This window comes from Pavona decussata, unplaced genomic scaffold (assembly GCF_977016875.1).
Source record: "Pavona decussata unplaced genomic scaffold, jaPavDecu1.1 SCAFFOLD_269, whole genome shotgun sequence".
In the NCBI taxonomy this organism is placed as follows: Eukaryota; Metazoa; Cnidaria; class Anthozoa; order Scleractinia; family Agariciidae; genus Pavona; species Pavona decussata.
The window spans coordinates 247,815-267,421 of record NW_028145671.1 but is presented as its reverse complement, the minus strand read 5'-3'; the positions used below and the strand labels follow the sequence as shown (position 1 = coordinate 267,421).

Sequence of the window (19,607 nt, the reverse complement as noted above, 5' to 3'; positions counted from 1 at the left end):
ACTGCATTGTCACATCATACCATTTAAGGTAGATTCCAGCCATCCTGATGGATAAACATATTAAGTAGCCGCATTAGAGTTTTTTAATGTTACATCAGACCATGTGAAGTGTGCCAGCCGCCGCTCTGATGGATCGGAACAATTACGGGCCGAGTTGCTTCGTTAGCGTTTTTTTTATGTTACACCATACCGTATAAGGCGTACAGCCCGCCGTTCTAATGGATAAAAATTTAACGCTAAGTTGCTGTATTAGCGTTTTTTATGTTACATCAGACCTCGTGAGGTGTGTCACCCGCCGTTCTAATGGAAAAAAAATTAAAGGCTGAGTTGCTGTACTAGCGTTTTCTATGTTACATCAGACCGTATGAGGTGCGTCACCCGCCGTTCTGATGGATAAAAAATTAAAGGCTGAGTTGCTGTATTAGCGTTTTATATGTTACATCAGACCGTATGAGGTGCGTCACTCGCCGTTCTGATTGATAAAAAATTAAAGGCTGAGTTGCTGTATTAGCGTTTTCTATGTTAGATCAGACCGTATGAGGTGCATCACCCACCGTTCTGATGGATAAAAAATTAAAGACTGAGTTGCTGTATTAGCGTTTTCTATGTTACATCAGACCATATCAGGTGCGTCATCCACCGTTCTGATGGATAAAAAATTAAAGGCTGAGTTGCTGCATTAGTGTTTTCCATGTTACATCAGACCGTATGAGGTGCGTCACCCGCCGTTCTGATGGATAAAAAATTAAAGGCTGAGTTGCTGTACTAGCGTTTTCTATGTTACATCAGATCGTATGAGGTGCGTCACCCGCCGTTCTGATGGATAAAAAATTAAAGGCTGAGTTGCTGTATTAGCGTTTTATATGTTACATCAGACCGTATGAGGTGCGTCACTCGCCGTTCTGATTGATAAAAAATTAAAGGCTGAGTTGCTGTATTAGCGTTTTCTATGTTAGATCAGACCGTATGAGGTGCATCACCCACCGTTCTGATGGATAAAAAATTAAAGACTGAATTGCTGTATTAGCGTTTTCTATGTTACATCAGACCATATCAGGTGCGTCATCCACCGTTCTGATGGATAAAAAATTAAAGGCTGAGTTGCTGCATTAGTGTTTTCCATGTTACATCAGACCGTATGAGGTGCGTCACCCGCCGTTCTGATGGATAAAAAATTAAAGGCTGAGTTGCTATATTAGCGTTTTCTATGTTACATCAGACCGTATCAGGTGCGTCACCCGTCGTTCTGATTGATAAAAAATTAAAGGCTGAGTTGCGGTGTTAGCATTTTCTATGTTACATCAGACCGTATGAGGTGTGTCACCCGCCGTTCTGATGGATAAAAAATTAAAGGCTGGGTTGCTGTGTTGGCGCTTTCTATGTTACATCAGACAGTATGAGGTGCGTCACCCGCCGTTCTGATGGATAAAAAGTTAAAGGCTGAGTTGCTGTGTTAGCGCGTTCTATGTTACATCAGACCGTATGAGGTGCGTCACCCGCCGTTTTGATGGATAAAAAAGATTAAAGGTTGAGTTGCTGTATGAGCGTTATTTATTTTATGTTACACGAGTCCATGACACCGATATCAACCACGACATTGGCTGTGCATTTTTTTTTTTTTTGCGTTTAATTTTTTTTATGAGTTTGCTTAAGGGTCGCTTCCTTCATTGCCTTACCAGCTATATAGTTTCGTGATTTTTATTGCTTTTCTTGTAAAATACTGACCTCACTGATAAAATTGTTCTACATAGTCCCCTCGTAATGGCTTTGGTCTGGTGTGAAAATAGATTTACAATTTGGACATTTCGAGCAAAAAGTGAATTTGTCGTGCCCCCTGTTCTGAAAGTGAACATGGATTGTTCCATTTCATCGTCAGTTCAGGAGTGGAATTTCAAGGGCCACTCTCCTACACTATGAATGTTATGACGCCTTTCCCTGGAACAATTGCCGGGACGATGTACATTGCAACATCATGTTAGTCGTGTTCACGTTAAGATTGAATATTCAAAATTGTGGTTGTCTAGACAAATGCTCTTCTGTGATAACTTATGTCTTCTTGGCTAAGCGAGCCTTACTTTGGTTCTGTCCCTTGTATTTCCTTTGTTTCAATGCCTACCGTTTCGCATAATTAACACGCGCCAATTCCTTAGTAGAAGAATACGTCTCTCATTCGTTTGTCTTCGCATTTGTCTGGCCTCCCTATCATTAGCGGCCCTTAGCAATCGCCTCCTTTTGTTCCTTGCTTTGCGCATCTTTCTTTTTTTCCTCCAATGAACTTTCACGCGACTTTCGTGGTATGATCGATCACAATTTCGGAAGGGCGCGCTTTCCTCTCGTTCCCGCTAAACAGTACTGTAGTATAATTCCGCGATCGCGGTTAAGGTTCAAGATACTTCTATATGTGCCCGCGTTTCCACACAGTGATACTTATTATCCAAATTCAAAGAGACAGCGGCTTATCGCACAACAATAGAAAACATTAGCTGGTAAAGCTTTGTTCCGGAAGTGAATGGACAGCTAGTAGATCTAAAGGATGGCGATAATTTTGCGACTTTCGTGCACAGGATGCAGAGGAATCACATCTACGGAATTTAGTCTAATATTTATTCTCCATGCAATTGCAGCGAAATTCGCGAAAATCGATCTTGTTGATTCATTGCAAAACAAAGTACGTGGACAAACAAAGCATCATACGATCTTAGTATTTTACCGACGCGTACCTTTTATATAATTATAGGTACAGATATTTTTTGATCGGCATGATCAATTTGCGCTGAAATTGCACGGTACCTCTCATTAGACGGTATGTACACGAGCACCATCACGCCACAAACTTATTTGTTCGAATTTATTCTCGCCATCTTCTTATATGAGGATTAATGCGGTAATTTTGTATCGAGTTACGATATTCAAAAACACTGTCCAGATCGCAAAGAAGGAAGTGAGAATCACATGAGCCGTTCATTCTATGACATATTAAATGAGATTACAGAAGCCTCAACGAATCACAAACATTAAATCTCTGCGTGAAGTCGTATTTACAGTAGACTTCAACTGTGTCCCCTCATGACCTTTGTTGACAGAAAGCCGTGGCTTATAACACCTCTTACCATCTAGGAGTTTATTCTCCATCGGGTGCAAAAGAGAAATATGAAAGGAATGCGGGGTTTTTTACCCCGCATTCCTTTGAGATACTTCCAGTCAGACCCCGCTGCGTCTGGTCATTGACTGAGGGTGCTCTCTCCGTCATTGGTACCGAAGCGATTAGGTTCCTGTCGTTACTAATCCACTTGGTCAGGCGGAACCCTCCTCTAGACAGCAATTCTCGCCACTGGCTTGACAGTCGTACTGCTTCCTCTGTGGTAGCCACGGACTTTAAGCAGTCATCCACATAAAAGTTCCGACTGACGGTCTCGATAGTTTCGTAATCGAACGCGCCTAGATTATCCAAAGCCGTCCTCTTCAGGCTAAAACTTGCGCAACTAGGCGATGACGTGGCACCGAACAAATGTACAAGCATTTGGTGATCGACCGGCTCTTCTGTCAAATGACCATTGGGCCACCAGAGGAATCTCAACGCATGACAGTCTTCAGGGGCCACTCGAACTTGGTGGAACATGCCTTCCATATCGGCTACCACTGCAACCGGTTCTTGACAGAAGCGTATAAGGACACCAACAAGTCCATTCGTCATGTTTAGTCCCTGCAACAGCTGATCGTTCAGTGATGAGCCCTTGAACTTGGCCGCGCAGTCAAAGGCAACTCTAACCTTTCCTGACTTTTGTGGATGGAAAACCGGATGATGGGGCAGGTACCAGACTGGTGTATCTTCATTAACTTCTAGTTCTTCATGGGGTACTTGTCTTGCATAACCACTTGAGACGTTACAGTCAATTGTTTCCTTATACTTCTCAAACAGGTGTGGATCACGCTGAAAGCGTTTCTTCATAGCAAATTCTCGAATGTTTGGAATGCGTACAGACTTCTTTCTCCACGGTAACCCCAGTTGATAGTGACCATTCACGATCTTCACGGAAGCTTCCATTTGCGCCAAGGCTCTACGGTCTTCTACGGACATCGCAGTCTTTGAGGGTACCATAGGCTCGTTAAAGTCATTCCTAAACGTTCTCTCCATTCGCTGGTGAAACATTGCATCATCATGGCGAACAAAGTTCACACTGAAATAATTGTTTGCGCATGAATTCAAAGGTCCCATAAGAGTCCATCCGAGAGGGGTGCATACAGCATAAGGTTGACCACGCCTACCACGCCTCTGGTCGCACACCAAGTGAGCTTCAGGAACGTTACAGCCGATGAGTAACGACACTTCGTCAGACTAAATTCTGGGAAAATTTATTCCCTTGAGATGAGACCACTTATCAGTATCTTCCTTCGTGGGAGCACCCCCTCGAGGCAGACGTAAAGGGTCTACAGCCCAGATCCTACTTAGCGTGATTTCTTCATGCAGGTTAATTCCCCTTGCCACCGGAGACACCTCGAGACCATTTTGACAATCAGATGCCCCGTTAACGGTTGTTAGCGTGAATTCCTTTGGAAGTCCAGATACGCCAAGTTTCTCCAACAGGCCAAGATCACATAACGACACGTCTGATCCTGGGTCGAGCAAAGTGTTTGTCACAATTTCGCCCTTCTGGCCCTGTCCCTTCACAACCACTGGAACAATCCTTAAGCAAACATTCTTCTTCCCAGACTCTGTGGCACTGCAACGACCAGACTCTCTGGCCCCGCTGACGATATCGATACTGGCACTATTTGCATCAGGGGTGGCTGCTGCTTTATTAGAAGGGGTGTTACCATCATTGTTCTTCCTCTGAAGATGCAGCATGGTGTGGTGTTTTCAGCTACAGCCATTCACTTGGCATTTCATCTTGCTTCCACAATTTATGGCTATATGACCTCTCCCAAAACAATTATCACATAGCCCAGCCTGTCTGACAAAAATTTTCCTCTCTCCTGGGGTCATCACTTTCATACGTTCACACTTCGCAAGCCAGTGTTGACCAGAACACAGAGGACAACTAGAAACGGGAGAAGTAACGTTTGGATGAGATCCATCTCTGGTTCCAATTTGCGTTGCAAAGATCTTCCCTTTGCTTCGGTGGTCAGCGGTTTTCTCCTTTGATTGCTGCTTAATACGCCGCTCTTTCTCTGGAGATGAACCCACAAATTCTCCATACATTGTGTTGACCAACATAGCTCTTTCCTCCAGGAACTTCGCCAAATGCGAGAAAGTCGGCTTAACACCTCGCAAGGTCAGCTGGCCAGCGGTGTCAGCCCACTTAGACTGCAAGTGAACAGGGAGGCGTCTCATTATCTTCACGAGTTTGTCGGAGCTGTTTATATCCGCTTCGTAGCCCATTTGGACGAGGGTGAGTAGATCAGACAAACCAACGACATCCGTAGCTCTTAACTGAAGACCGTCCACTATCTTTGCGATGTGCGCATGCGCAATGACATGTTTCCGGTCAAACCTATGGTAGAGAATCTCTTTAGCCTTCTCGTAATCTTGTTCTGGTGGAGATACTATAGCACAATTCTTGATGGCCTCCCTGGCCTTTCCAGTGCAGAGCTGGATGAGGTAGGTGAGTCTTGATTCGGCATCTCGAACCCTTTTTGCGATGTTGACTTCAAAGTTATTAACGAAAAGCCAGTAGCTCAGAGGATTGCCATCAAAGGTTACGAGCTCTCTTTTTGGCATTTTAAGTGCTTGTTGTAGGGAATCAGCCATCATCTTTAAGGCTTCGTGTTGTTGCCCCAAAACCTGTTGCAGCTGTTGCGATTCAAGGAGATTTGCACCACTGGTAGCGGTCCGGGGAGGTCCCGGGTGCCACGGCTCTGCGCTTGGGTTGAGCCCCGATCTCGAATAATTTCTCCTTACTTGATTGAGGTCCACACGGGGAAGAGGTGGTCTGGCTAAGGGTTTTCCACCCACTTCTTCTTTGTAGACTGGTTTCCTCTTAGACTTAGGGTATTCGGCGCCTGCGTAAACTCCATCAGTCGCCTTGGCTTTCTCTATTTCTTCTTAATAACGCGATGCGACGTTTGAGTTCATCTTCCTAAGTTCTCATTTCAGAATTTGCCGCTCCATTTCACGCTCTATTTCCTGGCGTTTCATGAGGCTCCTTAGTTCCACTTCTCGGCGAAGTAAGTCAGCTTTTGCCTTTTTCGATTTGTCACTTGCACGCGAACTCGACTTTGAATTCGAACTCTTTGACTTCAAGGTCCCTGATTCACCCTGTGAAGGAGAGACGTGACGAGCAGAGGTATTCAAATCCTGTTCATGAGTGGACGGTGGCGTTTCAACTTTCCGAAGCCATTCTTCCACACGTTCATCAAACTCCTTTCTGTTTCTTTCTGCCAACTAAGGTGCAGCGTAAATGGAATAAATATCTACCATCTCCTGTCGAGGATTGGTCTACCTATTACAGTATCCCTTTCTTATGCACGAGTGCTAGTAAGCTGAGAAGCTTTCAATATAGGATATTCCATAGAATTATTGCCACAAATGTATTGTTAATGAAAATGGGTATTAAGGATCACGATAATTGCTTTTTTTGTGACAGTAAACCTGAAACCATAGAGCACCTTTTTTGGTACTGTGACCGGATATCCCACCTCTGGATCGCCCTCGCAAATTGGATCTGGTCGGTAACAGACATTGAAATAGAATTTTCTCTTGAATCTGTTCTCTTGGGCTATACAAACTGTATGCCTTATAAGAATGCGATTAATTGTATTATTTTAGTAGTCAAGTTTTTCATATACAAATGCAAATTAAAATGGAGGGACGTGAACCCGATTTCGCTGGCGTACAGAGCTACGTTAAGTTTCATTACAATATTGAAAAATTTGCTCGTGACGTTTCTCATCACGATAAAATTTTAAGTAAGTGGAAACCGATGAAAAAATTATTTTGTCAATAAATGATGTAATGTGCTGTAATGTAAGTAGAATAAGCATTGTACCGTATTTTAAGTTGAGTAAGTATTGTAATGTAAGTAATGTAAGTTGTATCTTGAAAGTAGAGTTATTGTAATGTTAGTGGTGTAAGAGATCTGTATTGTAAGTAATGTAAGCAGTTTTGTGTTTTGCAAATTAAAAAAAAATCTGTTAATCATTATGCTGTAATAATCATCCAGCGCCACTGATTTAGTTTCTGGCTCGATCGCGAGTTGATAATATTCTTCGTATGCTTGTAAACATCTACCGAACGCGGCTTCAACGTCTTCCTTATCACACGAACTTCGCGATAATTTTCGGAATTTTGCATCAGTAATTTGACGTCTTTGTAAAACCTGTTCAGATATCCCAAGTGAACCGTTCCACTCTTCTTGAAGGAAAGCATTTTTTCGCGAGTGACACCTTCGACGTCGAGGCGTGAACTTGGTTGTCGATTCCTTTCAGCATGATCGAATTCATCGCTCGCTTGCTGGTCCAACGGAGGATCCAGTGACATAATTCGACTAAAAATACAGACAAATAGACGATCCAATAGCGTAATCCTTGTCAGAAATTGTAGCGAACGCACCGGTAAATTTATTTAAACGTCCTTGACAGTTCCTCTAACTGTAATTGATACGAAATCATGACCAGTGATTTCTGGAACAGAAACAAATAAATACACTGAGGCAAACGATAAATTACAAGATAGTACTAACGAAAGGCAATAAAACAGCAATACGAAGGATAAACGGCAAAGGACAACATGAACGTACCTGACAGTGTGGATATATAAACTAAATAAATAGGACAAGCGAAACTGAATTAACATGGAGACCAACAGCTAACAATAAATTTTGGCGCGAATGAAAATATTTAAAAGGCAATGTCCCTAAAAGCGTTCCACTCGATTTCAGACTCGAAAACACTTTTGCCTCATATTTATATCATCAATACCACTATCCATCCTTATAACGAAAATGCAGTTAGAATGAGGAAATAGTTTATTTTACTGCCATTATCAGCATTTCATCTCTGAACGACCGTTACCGGCTAAAATATGCAAATGTTAGACGCTGTTATTCAGGTTTTTAACGATCGTTAAAAGCTACTGCGGGCCGTTAAAACCTAGACCATTTGTACTCATTTGGAAGTATATTCCTTCTTCTTACTGTTCCTATACGATTTAGCCGTATTTCTCTGTAATCAGCAAAAACAGGTTATCGTTATTCTAGTAATTCAATTAAGTAAGCAAACTGCACCAAAATATGCCTCAGAAAGTTCACAAAATTCTTAAAAGTGGCACCTAACCTAGACTTAAAAACATGTTTTAGTTAAAGATAAAGAGGTATTCTATCAATTTATGCAATAAAACTTGTGGCACAACGCGATTCAGACTTGAAGGTTTCGACTCAAATTTACATATTGATGCAGAATTCGCGTTGCGTGACACCGGCTCCTTCGACGGGAAATTTCTCCAAATACTTGCCGCTCGGAAGTAAAATATGTTTTTTTAACCGAAAAAAAATATTTTTCTTCGTCTTCTTCCTTTTTCAATAAATAGATCTTCAGAAATATAATTATTCCTAAAAGTTCAGCGGCCAAACCTTAATTTTTATTTACTAAATAAATCGTTTCAACGCTTTCATTAGAAGCATAGTCACAGGCGAGACTTTAGAAAGGTCATCGCATTTGCTTGTTGTAATATTTTGTTATAATTATTGATATTATTAAGCTTAGGCAACTTTTTTGTACTTTATTTACAGGAAAACTGAACGGAAGTGTAGACCATTAAGTTTACTTACCTTTGCCACTAACCTTTGTTAGTCTCGCCCTTCCAAACGTGCTTTATTCGATATACAACAGTTGCGCTTTTAGGGAACATTTTTTTTACCGGTTAAATTAAGTAGTTACATTTTACAGCGGGCAAGTCCTTCACGAATTGACCTTTGCGCTGTATGGGACGAGAGTACACGGTAGTCCGATAAGTTGTGAAAAAGAGGATTGGACTCCAAAAGCCGAGGAATCGAAAACCAGAATAGGGTGTCTATTCACGTCTAGTTCACATTTTAATTACATGTTTATGAATTCCCATCACGACTAAACTGATTGCTATTTTTGCTTGAAAACGGTGAAATGTGTACAGTCAATGTGTAGATACCTTAACTTAAGCAACTTTAGTAATAGTAGGTCATATAGCACATTATTAAGGCGTGATGAATCAACCAACCACTAATCGCAAATATAATAGGCCATGCTACACGTTGTCAGTAGCTTAAGTTCGATATATGAAAATTCTAGCATCAGTCATAATGGTCATATTTCAGTCTGTATTTGGTTTGTTATTCTATGTGCTTTCTCTTCTGGGAATTCCGAGACAGACTGGACAGTTGAAGATCGAGCCTTGAATTCTGGTTGGAATTTTGATTTCTCGAACTTTGGTTATTCCTTGATGGAAAGTGAGTTAAGTGAGCTCGACAGTGTTCGATTGTCGGGTTTATAAGAAAACAATTAGATTATTACACGGAATGCCCGCAGGGCATGACGTGTCTAGGTTTCGGTCAGGTATCTTTTTTTACGCGGGATGCCCTGAGGGGGCATACCGTGTCTAAAAACGGGTCGATTTCTTTTTTTTATGCGGGATGCCCTGAGGGGGCATACCGTGTCTAAAAACGGGTCGATTTCTTTTTTTTCTTTTTTTTTCTTCCTCGTAGTCACAAATCGGTACATTAATTTATTCATTAAACTCTCCCCTCTCCTACTCGGGATGTATTGTTCTGATTGTCTTCAACAACAGCTGGCCAATCAAAATCCATTCTTGTCGCTTATATCGCGAGGGAGGGGACCCACTCACCCTTACCTGTGTGACGTCAACGCATCATTTAATTTCTTAATTAAAACTGCATTAAATTGTGGCGCCATATTGTTTATAACATGTTCTGGACTCAAGTGTGCCGTTTTCAAACGGAATTTTCACCATTTTGAAGCGGCAAATCGAAAGAACAACTTCTAAGAAGCACTCGACAATTAAAACGGTGGAAATTGGTGAGTTCCTGGCGAAGGAATCGTGCTTTGTTTGACAGTCTTAGACCACGACGCCAGACTGAAAAGAGGTCATTGAGAAGTTTACGTTATCGTAATGGAATACCACAAATTTCCGCTGATAGTCTGAGTCGTGTAACACAAGGCAAACAACGTAACGCGATCGTCGTGACTCAAACTATTCCATTAGCAAGGATAGTTTTATCAATCAGCGAAGCATACAGTTGGAATAAATGAATCAGCCCCAGCATCACGCGTAATGCCAGTATAGCAGGCATCTTGTTTTTTTTTTCTTCCTCGTAGCTGCAAATGTGTACATTAATTTATTCATTAAACTATCCCCTCTCCTACTCGGGATGTATTGTCCTGATTGTCTTCAACAAAAGAAGGCCAATCAAAATCCATTCTTGTCGCTTATATCGCGAGGGAGGGGACCCACTCATCCCTACCTGTGTGACGTCAAAGCATCATTTGATTTATTTATCACATCCGGATTAAAATTGGCGCCATATTGTTAACATGTTCTGGACTCAAGTGTGCCGTTTTCAAACGGAAATTTCACCATTTTGAAGCGGTGAATCGAAAGAATAACTTCTAAGAAGCACCCGACATTTAAAACGGTGGAAATTGGTGAGTTCCTGGCGAAGGAATCGTGCTTTGTTTGACAGTCTTAGACCACGACGCGAGACTGAAAAGAGGTCATTGAGAAGCTTATGTTATCGTAATGGAATTTCAAAAATTTCCAGTGAAAGTCTGGGTCGCGTAATGCAAGGGAAACAACATAACGCAATCGTCGTGACTCAAAATTTTCCATTAGCAAGGATAGATTTCTCAATCGGCGAAGCATACAGTTGGAATAAGTGAATCAGCCCCAGCATCACGCGTAATGCCAGTGTAGCAGGCATCTTGTTTTTTTTTTTCTTCCTCGTATCCACAAATCGGTACATTAATTTATTCATTAAACTCTTCCCTCTCCTACTCGGGATGTATTGTTCTGATTGTCTTCAACAACAGCTGGCCAATCAAAATCCATTCTTGTCGTTTATATCGCGAGGGAGGGGACCCACTCACCCCTACCTGTGTGACGTCAACGCATCATTTGATTTCTTAATTAAAAGTGCATTAAATTGTCGCGCCATATTGTTTATAACATGTTCTGGACTCAAGTGTGCCGTTTTCAAACGGAAATTTTGCCATTTTGAAGCAGCAAATCGAAAGAATAACTTCTAAGAAGCACTCGACATTTAAAACGGTGGAAATTAGTGAGTTCCTGGCGAAGGAATCGTGCTTTGTTTGACAGTCTTAGACCACGACGCGAGACTGAAAAGAGGTCATTGAGAAGTTTACGTTATCGTAATGGAATTCCACACATTTCCGGTGAAAGTCTGAGTCCCGTAACACAAGGTAAACAACGTAACGCGATTGTCGTGACTCAAACTATTCCATTAGCAAGGAGAGTTTTATCAATCGGCAAAGCATACAGTTGGAATAAATGAATCAGCCCCAGCATCACGCGTAATGCCAGTATAGCAGGCATCTTGTTTCTTCATCGGTGTCATAAATGTGCACATTAATTTATGCATTAAACTCTGTCCTCCGATAGTAAGGATATTGTTCTGATTGTCTTCAACAGAAGCGGCCCAATCAAAATCTATTTTTCAGGCACATATCACGAGAGAGGGGACCCACTCATCACTTCTGTGTGACGTCAAATCATCATTTGATTTATTCATTAAAACTAGATTAAATTCTTCCCTCTCCCAGAAGGGATCTATTGTTTTGATTGTCTTGAACAAAAGCGGCCCAATCAAACTCCATTATCTGCGCGTATATCACGAGGGAGGGGACCCACTCATCTCTACTTGTGTGACGTCAAAGCAAATCATCATTTGGAAAAGTTGTTTTCGTTCAATGGCGGCCACATGTCTGAATTTAAGACTCAGGATCTGCCGTTTTCAGAGAGAAAACCAACCTTTTTCAAGCAGTAAATCAAAATAATAACTTCTAGGTAGTACTCGACAGTTGAAACGGCGGAAATTGGGAGAGTTCACAGCAAAGAAAATCCGCTTAAAAAAAAACAGATCGAATGATCAACGCGAAGGATTAGAGCTAGAGGAGGCCAGACCAGTTCAGCGGGGTCATGACGTTATTGCATAGTTATTTCTGGTATGATTCCTAGTAACACAACGATAAGTATCACGCAATATATCTGAATAAAACCATTCAGACAATTATTTCAATGGCCAAGGGAGGATATTTTTTAAATATCTGCGAAACATACAATGGGAAATAATTGGGGCTACATTAAGCATTCCGTGTAATGCCATTAGAGGGGCATCTTGTTTAAATATTTTATCGAATTAAGCGTCTCCGTTTCGTGTCATCGGGTAAAAGTCACATAACAAATACGAAAAAACTCAACATGCCAAAGAATTTTCGGAAAAAAAGTTGACTAAGACTTGCACAGTAAAAGCTTAATTGATTCAGTTACAAGAAGAAATATTGTTTTGACTTTTGTCTTATAAAAGGGACAGTAGAGAGATTTCTGCTGTAAAGCCTCTCTCACTTCAAGAATGCGACAAAGGGTTAAGCGGCTAGCCGGTTCAAATGATTCCTCTTCGCAATGTTGAAGGTACTGCATAATCATGGTCGATCTAGTCATGGTCCGGATTACGTTGGGCATTGTTATTTTGCCTCCCCCATCTAAGGTCAGTGTTCGCGTTCCAAAGGCGACGTCTTGGTAGAAATAAGGACGGTTTACAAAATCTACAAAGTGGTGGACTTTGTTTGTGTTCAGACGTACTCGATGGCTGAATACTTTCGGGACATTTGACCCCGGCCCTCGTTAAATTTCTTGCATGCAATCTCGCCCTTTTTATTTGTCTCAAACTTATCTTTCCATAAGGCTCGTGGAATTTCTGTAACAGCTTCATGGTATACCGATAAGCATAGATGCTGAGTATTTGAATCTTAACATTTTTTGTCATGGCATCTCGATATGCGGACATCAAGGCAATAAGATCCTCTGTTGGTTCATCAAGATCGTTCGCGGTAGGCTGATGTATCGGTTTAAAAAGTTTTTCGCCGTCTTTCGGAGCTATAACACTGCAGATTACTTCACATGCTTTTCTTTCATCCGGTATTGCTTCCTCCCATGTCGTGGACAGTTGGAATGTTAGTGGCGTGAGGTATTCCCTTTTTGAATGTCTAGCTATTTTCGCCAGTTCCCTCGTTAAAATCAGCAACGACGTCATCGGATACTTCAGGAATTTCGTCTTTATGTATGTCTTCCTGCGAACTACCACTACCAACCCCACTCCATCATCCAGGCGTCCAGTTAGCGCCAGCAAGCCTGTCCGTTTGTGGGGTCTCAGGCGCGAAAGTTTCTTTTAGCAGCCTGATAAAATAAAAGGCGTCTTTAAAATTTGTTTTGTTAACACTGCACTACAGTTCGCCAAGAGTTGGAAACAAAACATTTTGGTACTTTTGGAAAATGACATCTTAAGTAAACCGACATATGTTATGGACACAATATTGCGTCACCCTTGATGAAGTGCTGCCTCTTTTTAAAACCCCACCCCACCCCCCGCCCCCCGTGAAAGCAAGAAAACACAACCTGAACATGACACTCTTCCTAAAACAGTGTGGGAAACTTATTTTTGTGCCTAGCACTGTTTTGTAGTTCGGAACGGCGAAAGTTAGCAAGCCCATTTTTTCCGCTAAAAGAAACCATTTTTTTTTATAAATCTATGAGCATTTTTAAGTAAACACCGCCCTCAAAATAATTGCATTCCGCAAATGAGCGCAGCAGTTGAGTCGCAAAATCGGAATGATATATGCCGCAGCGCGTAATTTAGTAAACCCGATGTGTACCTTTGGTCCTGAACGGGCCAAATGCGAATCTTTCAGAAAAGTGTTTAAATATCCCAAGACCTTTAACGGGTTTGTTCAGAGGTCAATTTTTTACATCATCAACACGGAGAATGGAGGCGTCTACAAGGAGAGGTAGATAGCCGCCAACAACGATCGTTTACCTGTTTCTTAAGCCGTAAGCTGCAGCACTGTGATGCGGATCGCATTCTTCTTCCTTATCAGGATCTAACTCAAGCCATTTCCTACTTTTGTCCATCACCTCCTTATTTTTGCTTCTACACTTCCCACATATTGCTGAATAGAAAAGATTGAGTGAACTACTGAGTTCATCATGGTCTTGCAATTTTTATGACAACAGTAACAATTACAGTTCTTCGTCATCATCATCGTCGTCGTCATTATCATTATCATCAAAAATTTTTCCCTTTTCCCTTTGTCTTCTCAAAGAAGAAAAACACTCATCTTGATAAAGAATTAAGTAATTAAATTACCGTAAAATTCCGAAAATAAGCCCCTCCGTGTATAATTAAGCCCTCCAAATATAAGCCCCCCCGGGGCCTGTACTTGGAAAATTGCCCTTAAATACAAAGTAAAACAAAGCAAAAACGGTAAATGTACTTCTATGGCTAGCCCAATCGATTTTGACACCCAAATTTTCTTCCGTATATAAGCCCCTCAAAAACGGTCTTTGAAAAATATAAGCGCCGGGGCTTATTTTCGGAATTTTACGGTATTGCTGGTTTGCACGTGACGTCACGGCGGCCATGTTGGTTGTCAAGACCAAAAGCATTTCTCTCCTCTGGAAACTAAAATCTATTTTCATGTAAGTTCTTCGAGGAAATATTCTTTTGTTTTGACCCCCACCATGGCCGCCTCGTCACGTGGTATTTTTAATTCTTACGTGATCCTATTCCCACGGTGACTTTGAAAACCGACTGTATGTTCTTCGCAGTCTCCAAACCAATTACATGCCTTTCGTTACAATGTTTTTTTCTTGGTCCACTATGCGATGGATACTGGTAAGAACGAGCTGGCCGCCAAAATTTTCCGAGTTTATGCCGATGTTGTGGGCAAATTACCATCTGTTGTATTTGATCTTTCGTAAGGTCAAAATGACCGGCCCTTGACAGTATTAGTTCCGCTTCACTGAGTCCAGACTTTGATAGATGACAGGTTTCAAGCTGAGTCGTAATTGTGTCCTGACATTCATATACTTTAACCATTTGGGACAAATTGTCCGAATCCACACGCTATTTTCTTAATTTGCCTAAAGCTGCTCGATTCGAAATTCATGTTGAAGTTGTGGTATCAGCGCTGTAGTATTTGCGCGTGCCAACTGGCTGTGTAAGTGGTAGCGTTGGATCCCGGACTGTGGACCAAGGAGCGTGTGCAATATAGCTGACCACTCTCAATAGAAGAAACAGACAGTGACAGGACGAAACCATCTTATTGAAATTTCATTAGGAAAGGTCTTTAAATTAGATAAAGATGTGTGCTCCTGTTAAGTGATAATTAAATAAAGCAAAACTATTTATTCGCGGTCCGCATTCCAGCTCTTGTAGTCCTTGTCCAAAAGTTTCTGACCTGTTCGCGCATATTTAATAACGCTGTGGGAGATTTACTTTTTTAACGTCTAACGTTCATTTTTAAAATGTGATGGAGATAAAATCGTATCAAATACTGGGTAATGCAGCTGCTTCACACTGGACCACATTTTAAAGTAAAAGAGGTTTGCTTCTGAAAAGAAATTTGAAATCTGCATCTTGACAATTTAAAGAACACTGCACTTTAACACAAATGTTGGGATTTATCAAGCTTAAAACTGCATCTTACGTACACCTGTGGAAATTTGGAACAACAGGTATCATTGAAGAAGGAAGAACTAGAGAGATAAAGTTTTTGGTTGGAAAATAGAAGGCGTGGCAAATATTTGAATAACTGGACGAGAATTTTTTCTGTCAAAGCAGCCTGTGTCACGCAATGAAAATTCAGCATCAATATGCAAATTTGAATCGAAAACTTTAATCCTGAACCTCGTTGTGCCACAAGTTTTATTGCATAAATTGATAAAATACCTCTTTATCTTTGACTAAAACATGTTTTTAAGTCTAGTTTAGGTGCCACTTTTAAGAATTTTGTGAAATTTCTGAGGCATATTTTGGTGCAGTTTGCTTACTTAATTGAATTACTAGAATAACGATAACCTGTTTTTGCTGATTACAGAGAAATACCGCTAAATCGTATTGGAACAGTAAGAAGAAGCAATATACTTCCAAATGAGTGCAAATGGTCTAGGTTGTAACGGCCCGCAGTAGCTTTTAACGATCCTTGAAAAACCTGAATAACAGCGTCTAAAATTTGCATATTTTAGCCGGTAACGGTCGTTCAGAGATGAAATGCTGATAATGGCAGTAAAATAAACTATTTCCTCATTCTAACTGCATTTTCGTTATAAGGATGGATAGTGGTATTGATAATATAAATATGAGGCAAAAGTGTTTTCGAGTCTGAAATCGAGTGGAACGCTTTTAGGGACATTGCCTTTTAAATGGTTCACGAAGGGACTGGCACTAAGCGCCTACGATATATACCGCTGGAATAAGTATTGTTGCAACAGTCCTGATAGGTCGGTTTCAATCGCACGGGGCTCTTTCTTTTTCTGTCGGTGTGTCGGTGCCGGGTGAAAGTCAGCCAGATTGAAAATCTTTGTAGCAATGCCCCACATTATTTCAAATCGGGAGTTTTGCCTGCTCACTCATTTTCTTTATCAAATTGGGCCAAATCGGCTCTATTTCGGTACATGTAATTTAGCCTTCACTTAGGATTCTAACAATAAAATGAAACAAACTATTACAAAAACTTTTGCCGTATGTTCAAATATTTCTGTTCGTATTTATTGATTGTTAAAACAAAACTCGACGCTTGATAGTGAGTTTGATTATGACTATCAGAATTGTTGTTTACTACATTCGATCAACAATTCAGACAGTGATTATGAGCTCACTCATTTATAATTCATCAAGAGAAAACAAAGAAAATCACTACTGTGACCGTGGTTTGAATATGGGAACCTAATTACCATAACATCTTGCCAACATTAGCCATGAATTTCTCCAAGCATTATTGATCATTTGAGAAGCCATATCAAACACTCGAGGGTGTGTTTCATCAGATATCCAAACACCTCGAAGTAGTTAAAAAAAATTCGTTGGCGCCTCGTTTTTTCAACCTACTTCTCAGTGTTTAATATTTTACATACAACACGAAACTTGAAATATGCACCGGGCTAACAGGAGCATGGCTTTTCATACGGCAAACCACAATAATTTTACCTTTCACATCCCAAATAGCACAGAGCTCTTTTATTATTATGATCCGGAACAAAGCTGTAATGGAATCTGTAGCATAATATCTATAATAGCGCAGCTTTGATAGTCTATGAAGAAAACCGCTGTCCTCGTTTGAAGCTGACGAGAGCTGGAGAGATCGGGGCTGAGTTGCTCGAGGCATGGTTAGCGCTAACCATTGGTAAAGAGGTATTAAAACCAATAGGTTGTCAAGGTATTTAACCCGGGTTAGCGCTAACCATGCTTTGAGCAACTGGGCCCTGAACGCTACGGTGTTTCGAGAGAATGAGCTCACAGAGAGCATGCTTTGCGATCGTAGCCGGTGATCCTCGCCAACATGTAAGAAACCGGGTCAGTACAGATGCTTTTAGTTCGTTCAGGCTTTACAAAAAAATGCGACTGATTTACCCGTAATAAGAACTTTCAGGTAAAAGCTCGTAAAAGATATCTATCTCTTTTGTGTTTTGGGAGTAGCTTCTTGGTAAATTTTAATGATTTCCACGACAGAAACATGAGAAAGACTCAGCCAAAGCAATATTCACCTCCTAGGTGGGGGACAATATGGACTGTTCCGAGATAGCGGACCAATCAGATTAGGTAAAATGCCTGAGGTCACAGAGTTGGTATACACTAACATTCATTATTCAGTTCGCCTGGAAAACAATAGTCTTAAAAACCTATTCATCATCCAAATTGTTTGCATTTGATTTTCGAAAGTTGAATAAGAGTATTGGAGAGCATATCAGGGTACATTTTCAAGCGCAAAACTAAATCAATTGTCTATAAACAAACGCAACTAAAAAGCTCTAATTATTTCAGGCAGATACTAATTTGATCTAATTCCATAATTTCATTATAGTGTGTAGGCCTTATCACGGTTTTCGACGCCATTTTGACGAGTAGGCAAACACGCTTGAAATAACAGTGTTTGTATGGAAATCCATGTAAAATAATTTTAGTCAATCATCGCTTCTGTAAAATTCATGAATTGAAACATTTTGGCACTAGGAAAAAGATTTTAAGAAAAAAAATTGGGGGATGTAGTTGTACTAGAAAGCGTCCAGTCGTGTTTTGAACTTTCCATAAATTTGTCTGTATAGCGAACACGCCGTTAGCCGCTACTAAAAATAGTTCGGGATTACCCGTTGCCCGTTCGCTCGACACCGGAAGTTTAATCCTTGAACAATGCAATCTTTTCTTTAAATTTCTTATTGTTCTGGGGAAGAACGCTCACTAAAATGTTCGGAAAACTCTAAATATTTGCCTAAAGAAAAGGAAAGGGACATGGAATAATCTTGGGGGTAGTGTAAATTTTATTTTATAATTAGCTATAATGATGTGTCGTTGAATCGGTGACAGAATTGCTTTGCATTATAAGTTAAGTGTCAGGTCTTAGAGAGATTAATTTTGCAAAACTTGTTGTTTATTTTTCTCAAGTCAAGTCTAAATAGATTAGTTCCCTCGCTATGCTCTGCAATGACTGTATTTAAATCCTAGCGTAGTGATAATTGCGTTAAGTGTTTATAGAGCTGTTCATAAAAGTGTTTTTCCCAAGTTCGCCGAAGAAGCTCACGTTTTCAATTTACCCGAGTCTTGCTTGTTGTAAACAACAAAATATTCTTAAAGTTTCGCATAGTTTTCTAGTACTGGGCTGTGGTTTCTAGTTTTTAGTTTTAGTCTAATATTCGTGTCTTTGATGAGACATATTTACATTTTTCTATTTTTATATTTTTTCTATTATGTCTGGTTTGTAAATAATTACGTAATTCAGCCTTAAGGCTGCGAAGTGATTTTTAAATAAACTATGTTTGCATATGTTTTGAAAATGTATAGCTTCATTCAAGAATTTTTAATTGAAGGCCGAAAACTTGTATATTTCTTACGTCACTGCGATCGGCTGAAAATGGCAAGTTTGCCGGATCAGTTATAAATTTTCCGTACTCGATAATTGCTTACTTCCATTAAGGAATTGTCAAACTAGATCCTTAAAATATTTTAGGATTCCCAGTTTTTCTATGATTACCCGCTAAAGTCCAAAATTAGATTTAGACTTAGATTTAGTCAAACTCGTCACTAAGTGTGACGGGGGAAAGAAACAGAACTTTCGCAGTTCCTTGCAAACTAACTTCCAACTATTGCACACTCAAAGACCAGACCAGCACACCGGGAACTCCATTCCCTGCGCTGACAATGAATAAATCTTACACCAGCCGGCTTGTGTGCGTATTTTGCCCATAATGCACTCTTATGACGTAGGCTGCGTACTTTGAGGAGATATATTGAACACGCTTGGACCAATCAAAATCAGTTTTTCACGTTGTCTATTAATATTTTTATAAGCTTGCGTGCTTGGGAGACAAATTATAAAAAAAAAATGGAGCATGC

At 40.5% G+C, this 19,607-nt stretch overlaps 1 protein-coding gene and 1 long non-coding RNA gene across 2 annotated transcripts in view; one reads left to right on the top strand and one right to left on the bottom strand.

Annotated features, from left to right (window-relative positions):
* LOC146455805 (uncharacterized) overlaps positions 1–19,607 on the top strand; it is a 118,673-nt gene that overhangs the window by 27,808 nt on the left and 71,258 nt on the right. The gene's annotated exons all lie outside the window — the stretch shown is intronic.
* On the bottom strand, positions 13,204–14,394 carry LOC146455812 (uncharacterized). The gene is made up of 2 exons (XR_014858949.1): positions 14,037–14,394; positions 13,204–13,399 (listed from the first exon to the last, which is right to left on the bottom strand). It is a non-coding gene; the product is annotated as an uncharacterized LOC146455812 (long non-coding RNA).